Raw genomic sequence first — 9,072 nt, 5'->3', positions numbered from 1 at the left:
GGCTTACTTATAATTAGTTGGAGTGTGCAACGCAGGCAGATGCGCTCTGCAAATGTCTTGGCACTAGTGGGACTATAGCAAAGTCCAATAGCCACAGATAGGATGCCACTAGGTACACTGAGTGTTTGCTAGTATAATGGCTTACTTATAATTAGTTGGAGTGTGCAACGCAGGCAGATGCGCTCTGCAAATGTCTTGGCACTAGTGGGACTATAGCAAAGTCCAATAGCCACGTATAGGATGCCACTAGGTACACTGAGTGTTTGCTAGTAAAATTGCTTAGTTTAAAAAAGTTGGAGTGTGCAATGCAGGCAGACGTGCTCTGCAAATGTCTTTGCACTAGTGGGACTATAGCAAAGTCCAATAGCCACAGATAGGATGCCACTAGGTACACTGAGTGTTTGCTAGTATAATGGCTTACTTATAATTAGTTGGAGTGTGCAACGCAGGCAGATGCGCTCTGCAAATGTCTTGGCACTAGTGGGACTATAGCAAAGTCCAATAGCCACGTATAGGATGCCACTAGGTACACTGAGTGTTTGCTAGTAAAATTGCTTAGTTTAAAAAAGTTGGAGTGTGCAATGCAGGCAGACGTGCTCTGCAAATGTCTTTGCACTAGTGGGACTATAGCAAAGTCCAATAGCCACAGATAGGATGCCACTAGGTACACTGAGTGTTTGCTAGTATAATGGCTTAGTTATAATGAGTTGGAGTGTGCAGAGGACAGGAGGGTACAGTGGCAGGATTGTGGTGCTCTGGGTAGAGGAATGGAAGCCTGCCTTTCTATTCCCTCCTAATGGTGAAATGCAGGGAGGAAATCCCTGACCTTGGCTACACAGATGCTGTTGCTGTTTGCAGGACCTGTCACCTATGGCTCTCTGACCCTGCCGGTTTGAGTCCTTAAAAGGACTGCTATAAAGTGCTCTCCCTATGCTGTCTAACGCTGTGTATGCAGCGCATACAGCTGTATCGGCTATAGGACTCAGGAGGACGGAGCTGCGACAGTGATGTCTGACACCAAAGACGCAGAAGGCAGATAATGGCGTCCGTGAAGAAAATGTCCGGTTTTATAATGCAGGGACATGTGACATGCAGATCCTATCACACATGCCGTTGCTTCTCTGGCTCAAAGTCAACTTAGCTGTGTGTGTGTCTGTGATTGGCTGACATGCTGGCCCGCCCCACAAGACGCGCGCACTTAGGGAAGGAAGACAAGAAAAAAAAAAAAAAAATGGCGATCGCCATTATAGAAACAGCAGTGATCTGAAGGCGCTGTTCACGCACACTATACACTGAAATGTGATAATAGTTTGATTCACAGAGTGACTTACACTATTACAGCAGAAACCAAGCTATGATTTAGCTGTTTTTTGGCTGCTAGAACCGTTCTCGAACGTTTCTAGAACTATCGAGCTTTTGCAAAAAACTCGAGTTCTAGTTCGATCTAGAACATGCCCCAAAATCACTCGAGCCTAGAACTGGAGAACCACGAACCACGAACCGCGCTCAACTCTATCCAGGAGCTTTGGTTCCCTGAGTTTCCAATAGCAAATGTCTAGAAAAAACTCTGTCCATTGGCACAACTCAGCAAGAAAACGAGAAGACCGAGAAGATATATTTCATTTATCTTAATGCCACCTTCTTAACAGCACTAAACCCTTCTATTATGTCCCTTAGCCTTTTGAGCTTATCCTCTGGTAAGCGGAAGACCATGCCTCTGGTATCGATCTCAGTGCCTAAAAACTGTATTATAGTAGCCAATCAGAATACAAAAGGATGCATAGGAAGCGTGACTTTATTTCAATATTTTAAAACAATCCAATAAAATGAAGAAAAGTCACTCATACAAGATCCACAGAAGTTGTATAATACATACATAAATCAAAACACTATAAGGCCTGTTTCACACGTCAGTGATTCTGGTACGTTTGTGCTTTTTTTTAAACATAACAGAATCACTGAGATACGCAGATCCATTATAATGAATGGGTCTGCTCACACATCAGTGATTTTTCACTGCACGTGTCTCCGTGCGGCGTACCCGCGTGTCCGTGATTGCTGCACGGAGACATGTCCATTTTTTTCTGGCATCACTGATAGGATGTCCATAAGGTGGCAGCAGAGCATAACAGAAAAAGGTGCCTATTGTGCACTGAAAAGACCCAATGTGATGCACCAGACATATAGAGCCCTAATGGATTCACAAATATAAGATATATCATGAATGACTACTGCATAATGAACGCTAGCATGAAAAAAGAAAGGAATCCATAAAAATAAATAATAAATGGTGCACATATGTTAGAGCCCCACCGAAGGACAAAAAAAGTCTGATGGAAATAGAGAGCATATAGGAACAATAAGAATGTGCAACAGAGAGGAAGGTGAGAATGCAGGATCAATCACTGCCTGTCAGATATTAATAATCAGGGAAATAACTCTGGAGCAGACGCACAAATTAGGGTCTTACCTGGTAAGGTAACAAATAATTAATAGTAGTTGCACTCACCTATTAAGGTTGTGCCAGTCACAACCCCTAAATGCACGTTACAAATGGCGACAGCCGCAGCCCCTAGTAGAAGAGCAATAACGTATAGGAGGAAAATCGGGTGCGTGCCGCGCTGTCACCAAAGGAAACTGATGTTAATTATTTCATCTCTTTATTCTTTTTTCCGGTCAATGTGTTTCAGAGATCACTGTCTCCTTCATCAGGGCAAAAAAAGAACAGTATGCAATCAAAGGAGGAAGAACCTCTATATATACACATATGGAGCTACGTCAGAGGACTGACTGCTGTATTTCAAATACTGCCGGGATGGTCAACTGTTACAATACCGGCCATAAAAGTTCTCAAGTGATATATTGAGAAACATTTATAAAATCACTGGGGTATAGTGTTTCAAATTTCATCAGCTTTTTGAGACAAAAATCAGAAAAAGAAGAAGAAGAAGGACAAAATGAAAAAAAGAAAAAAAAGAAGAAAAAAAAAACAAAAAGGGAGCATTGAGCTCCAGACCCTGTATTGAGTCTTAGAAGTGTAGTGACAAGTGCATCTGTCCACAACCCTGTAAGGGTGAACGGGATGACGGACAAGAAAAATTATGTTCGTGGCAAAAAATGGTGGTGTTGCTATATAAAATTGCATTAAGAATAAAGAAAGGAAAAATTTCTTTATAAAAGTAGTGAAGAAAAAAGTGGAAAAAAGGGGAGTGTAAGCCATTTTACTAATAAATAGTGATGAGCGAGCATGCTTGTTACTACTCGGTACTCGCACGAGTATCACTGTACTCGGTCTACTCGACGGGGACCGAGTAATCTCGCGATACTCGTGCTGTACTCGTGGTCTTCATCCCTGCATGTTGGCGCTCTTTTGAGAGCCAGCCCTCATGCAGGGATTGGCTGGCAGACCACTGCAATGCCACAGCCCTGTTAGTTGTGGAATTGCAGTGATTGGCCGGCCTGCACAGCGTGACCGAGCCTTTATACCGGCGGGCGCGCTGTGCTCTGCTCACAGCTATCCAGACAGTCAGTGCAGGGAGAGGGTCGCTGCTTCAGGGAAAGGTTTGCGGCCCTTTATAGCTATTTCCGTAGCAGGGCTGCAAACAGTGTGACCAAAAGTCCTTCTCAGGACTATTCTAGTTGTATACAGGCAGGCAGGGTATAGCCAGGTCGGAGTACAGTAGCAGAGTCCTTCTCAGGACTATTGTTGCTGTATACAGGCAGGGTATAGCCAGGTTGGAATACAGGCTAGTGACCAAAAGAGTCCTTGTCAGGACTATTGTAGCAGTATACAGGCAGGCAGGCAGGCAGGCAGGCAGGGTATATAGCCATTCCTAGTGGTGACCGTATACCAGCCTTCATCATATCTGGGGCTGGTGTACACAGTCTAAAACAGTCCTGATAGTGTCAGACTTCTCAGCAATTGTCGCTCCTAAAACCTGTTAGGTTCTTAGTGCGTCCGTGCTTGCATTTAAAAACCGCACGTGTGTGCCTGTCGGTGGCAGCGTACAGGTGCACTTGTGTGCGTTTTTACCAAACTATTATATAACGCACAAGTGTAGTGTATAATACACGTCAGTCAGCAGTGGCTGATAGTGTCAGAGTTCTCGTCATTAATTTTTGCTCCTAAAACCTGTGTTAGGTTCTTAGTGCGTCCGTGCTTGCATTTAAAAACCGCACGTGTGTGCCTGTCGGTGGCAGCGTACAGGTGCACTTGTGTGCGTTTTTACCAAACTATTATATAACGCACAAGTGTAGTGTATAATACACGTCAGTCAGCAGTGGCTGATAGTGTCAGAGTTCTCGTCATTAATTTTTGCTCCTAAAACCTGTGTTAGGTTCTTAGTGCGTCCGTGCTTGCATTTAAAAACCGCACGTGTGTGCCTGTCGGTGGCAGCGTACAGGTGCACTTGTGTGCGTTTTTACCAAACTATTATATAACGCACAAGTGTAGTGTATAATACACGTCAGTCAGCAGTGGCTGATAGTGTCAGAGTTCTCGTCATTAATTTTTGCTCCTAAAACCTGTGTTAGGTTCTTAGTGCGTCCGTGCTTGCATTTAAAAACCGCACGTGTGTGCCTGTCGGTGGCAGCGTACAGGTGCACTTGTGTGCGTTTTTACCAAACTATTATATAACGCACAAGTGTAGTGTATAATACACGTCAGTCAGCAGTGGCTGATAGTGTCAGAGTTCTCGTCATTAATTTTTGCTCCTAAAACCTGTTAGGTTCTTAGTGCGTCCGTGCTTGCATTTAAAAACCGCACGTGTGTGCCTGTCGGTGGCAGCGTACAGGTGCACAATTTGCACAAACTTTGATATAACGCCCAAGTCTAGTGAATACACGTCAGCACAGCATTGCAAAATGCGCAAGGGCGTTGGCAAGGAACAAGGAAGTGGACGTGATGGTGGTGCAGGCAGAGGCCGAGGTCGTGGGCAAGCTCTAATTTTGCCACAACAAAGGGCCACATCTAGTCGCTCGCACGTCCTGTCCCAAATTCTTGGGGACCGCAGCAGTACACCGCTCTTGAACCAAGACCAGTGTCAACAGGTTGTTAGTTGGATAGCGGATAATTCTTCCAGTCAGATTGGCACCACCACAAACACTCTGTCTTCCACACGGTCAAGTGTCAGTAGCCGTGATACTGCACCGCACATTTCAGAACCTGATCCTCCTTCCTACCACAAGGCTGAGTACACGTCCTCGGACATTAATGATCCCACACTTGGACACTCGGAAGAGCTGTTCACATTTCCATTCGCACATTCTGGCCTCTCGCCAGCTCATGTTGAAGTGGGTCATGAGGAGATCGTATGTACAGATGGCCAAATATTTGAGCAGCCACGTTCTCACGAAGTTGGCAACGTGTCTCAACAAGGGGTGGACGATGATGAGACACAATTGTCAGGAAGTCAGGAGGAGGAGCAGGGTGCGGAAGAGGAAGACGACGTGGTGGATGATCCAGTAACTGACCCAACCTGGCAGGAGGATATGCAGAGCGAGGACAGCAGTGCACAGGGGGAGGGAGGCGTAGCATCCCAACAGGCAGTAAGAAGCAGGGTGGTGGCTCCAGGCAGAAGTCAGGCAACCGTTCCCCGGAACAACAACACGACACAAGGTGCCTGTACAAATGTTAGGTCTTCCCGAGTCTGGCAGTTTTTTAAGTTGGATCCAGATGATTCTAAAAAGGCCATTTGCAACACCTGCCGTGCCAGCATCAGCAGGGGTACCAAAACTAGCAGCCTGACCACCACCAGCATGATCAGGCACATGTCAGCCAAGCACCCGACTTTGTGGGAAGTACAACAGAGTCGAGGAGCAGTGCTTGCTAATGTCACTGCTACGTCTTCGCTGGTTGTGCATGCGAGCCAATCCCCTGTCCATGCTGCCTGCGAACAAGCCTCCTCCGGTCCTGCACCTGCAGTTGCCTACTCAGAAATAACACCATCATCAAGCACGTCCTTGTCCCAGCGCAGCGTTCAGTTATCCATTCAGCAAACCTTTGAACGCAGGCGCAAATACACTGCCAACACCCCACATGGGCGCCCTGGACAAGCCAGGTCGTCACAGGTACTACACCAACACACTCTACACTCCGGCTAGGCACACCGAAGCTAAACACAAATCCTAGTTGCCTTCCTCCAGGGGCTGATGTCCACACCAGGGGGTGGGCCAGGCGGTTGATCCCACCCACCGAGGAGTTCACAGTCCTGGAGGCGGGAAAAGGAGTCAGATTAGAGATCAGTTTTGGAGTTAGAGAAGTGAAGAGGAGAGGAGACTGACCGTGTCCGGGTGTGTGGCCCGGGCACTCAGCAAGGTTGGCAGACGGTGGTGACCTTCTGCAGGAGAGGCTGATTGGAGTGAACCGTACGGACCGGGGATGGGCGGTGGCCCGCCGGTACCAGATCGGGGAGTGAAGAGAAGCCAGCACCATCCGGCAGGGCCTACGGACCCCGACCAGGCTAGGAGTCGCCGTAAAACCGGTCAAATCCGTTAGCGACAGGAACCTCCAGGGTTTCCCAGCAGTCAAGACCCGATTGAAGGCAACAGCTCACACCGTAGAGGGAAGCACAGTCACCGCCAAGGCTACAGTTCCCAGGGCCAGAGCCTGCGGGCAAAAGGGGCTCCCTCAGCATCCATCCAAGCTGGGGAGCGGGTTACCGGTGGGAAGCCCGCTAGATTTTGGGGGAATAAAAGGGGTCCAACACCACATCCCCACAGGTGCACACCCACCCATCAAAGAGAGCTATAAGCCAATACCACCTTCACATTGCCAGTGTACCAAGGACATGTTGAGCAACATGAAGGCGGCTGGGGTTATCCGTGACAGTTGTAGCCTTTGGGCAGCTCTGTTGATCCTGTTAAAAAAGAAGGACGGCACCACTCCCCGTATTGAGGAATCGCTAGCTGCATTGAGAACTGCAAATTATTTTTCTACCCTTGATCTCACTAGTCACTATTGGCAAGTGTCCGTTGCTGAGGCAGACCGGGAGAAGACCGCCTTCGCCACCCCTATGGGTCTCTGCGAGTTCAAAAGCATGCCCTTCGAGCTGTGCAATGCACCAGGAACCTTCCAGAGGCTGATGGAATGCTGCTTGGGACAAGATTTTAGGGTGTATAAAAAGGGAGATTAGATCCCGTGATCCCAACGTATTGTTACACCTCTATAAATCACTTGTAAGGCTACATCTGGAATATGGGAACCAGTTTTGGGCTCCACATTTTAATAAGGACATTCAGAAGTTAGAGTCAGTTCAAAGGTGGGCAACTAGACTACTACAAGGAATGGAAGGCCTCCCATATGATGACAAGTTGAAAAAGTTATTAAGTGATTATTGGCTGCAATGGGGCTTTCTGGCTGGTGCCAGCCTCTCTTCTTAGCACACAGGAACCACAATCCCTACACCATGCTTCAATGGATTCTCTCATCCCAGCCCAGTAAAACTACATATTTTACACAGTCATAAGCAGCCAAAAGGGATCTATTCTATTCAATTGCAAATGATCTAGATAAGACTGAGAATAAGATACTGCACGGGACATAGCAGAGTTGGTCAAGTTGAGTGGAGATGAGTTTGCTATTTGGCACAGCTTTTTGCATCAATAAAGCAAGTAAAAGGTGTGAAAGATAAAAAAAAGGGTGAAAGTGTGAAAAGTGAATTGGCCAAATTGAGGTGCATATAAAGTTTTTGCTTTCTTTCAATTAACTAATGGGGCTCATTTGAATCAGGTGAATTGAGTTCTGCTTTTGGAAACTGGGTTAAGAAGGGGTGCACCGGTCCTGGAGGTACTGCAATACCAGGTCAATGCGTGCAGTGGACAGAGCAAGATTTTTTCCATCACCTTGTTCTAAAAATCCATTTAATATATGGTCCCCAGAGAGGGGACGTATCAGATATTAAACTGATAAGAACAGATTTAATTTTTTTTTTTTTCTGTTTATCAGTAGGACTTCAAAATAACAAAGGTGATCGCCTCCCGTTGCCTGGGAACCGTCCAGGCACAAGAGGGCTATGTGTCACCAGAAGGCGCACACACTTCCTCAAGGCCGGCAGACGTGCAATCCCAGGCACCTTCCAGTACCGACCAAGGTAGCGTCCTCCGAAACTACACTTGATCTTAGCCAAAAGGCCGAGAAGCTATAACCCGAATTGGTTACGGCCTTGAGTGGCACCCTGGCCTATACCGGACACATCTTAGGGAGAGGGAGACAAACCCACGCCTACAGAAGACATTTTGTCACCCAAGCCAACCCTTGAAAAGGCTGTTTTGCAGAGCAAAAACAAGAAGAATGGTGCTTTTTGCAGCCGCCGCCCACTGCAATGAATCTGAATAACTCCTCCTTTTGGACACAAGCACCTCCCCTCCCCCTTGCAGTCTTTCCAATTCATGATACAAAAAGACGGACGGACAGGACAGGACAGGACAGGCTGCCTGACTTTCCGTCACTGCCACCCTTTGCCATCCTTGCCCGTAGAAAGCCCTTTCATCATCCCCAAACCCTAATCTTTTCCCTTCCCTTCCCAGATGCGTCTCACTCCCTTTCATTAGGAAGTGAGCGCAGCCTTTTCTCCGTTCTGCACATGCGCGACGTTAAACACAAATGCGCAGGCGTGCGTTCCATTACCCTCACTGCATTCCACTCCCATACAGGAAGTGGGCGCAGCTATTACTACGGTCGCACATAAAAGAACCCACGGCCACCACTGCACATAGCTGACTCCACCACAGGACACCCACTTCTACACCAACGCAGGTAAGACAGGATCGGCACCTCTATGCTCCCGTTACAATCAGGCTCAGTCACCATGTGATAACGCTCTCAACTCTTTAGTTGCAGGCTCCCCTTGCTTCACCTCCACTGGCTGTGCTGCCATTTCCTCTCCCACCTGGAAGGTATACTTTATTCCACTATTTTCCTGTTTCTCTCTTCCCCCTTTTCCCATAACCTACTTTTATCTGCATTTGTGGGGTATCTATATGCTATTTACATCATAGTTTTATTCATTAATATGGAAGGGAAGAGTGCCCATGAGAGTGTTGAACTGCGGAGAGCAAGAGATTAAGCTGCTC

The 9,072-nt window shown here is 47.1% G+C and overlaps 1 pseudogene; it reads right to left on the bottom strand.

Moving 5' to 3' along the window:
- Window positions 1-7,764: 7,764 nt before the first annotated feature.
- LOC142286621 (U2 spliceosomal RNA) lies at window positions 7,765-7,971 on the bottom strand (annotated as a pseudogene).
- Between the last annotated feature and the right edge of the window lie 1,101 nt (window positions 7,972-9,072).

The sequence above is a fragment of the Anomaloglossus baeobatrachus genome, unplaced genomic scaffold (assembly GCF_048569485.1).
Source record: "Anomaloglossus baeobatrachus isolate aAnoBae1 unplaced genomic scaffold, aAnoBae1.hap1 Scaffold_67, whole genome shotgun sequence".
NCBI lineage: Eukaryota > Metazoa > Chordata > Amphibia > Anura > Aromobatidae > Anomaloglossus > Anomaloglossus baeobatrachus.
The sequence above is the reverse complement of the archived record's forward strand: the minus strand, read 5'-3'. Positions and strand labels throughout refer to the sequence as shown.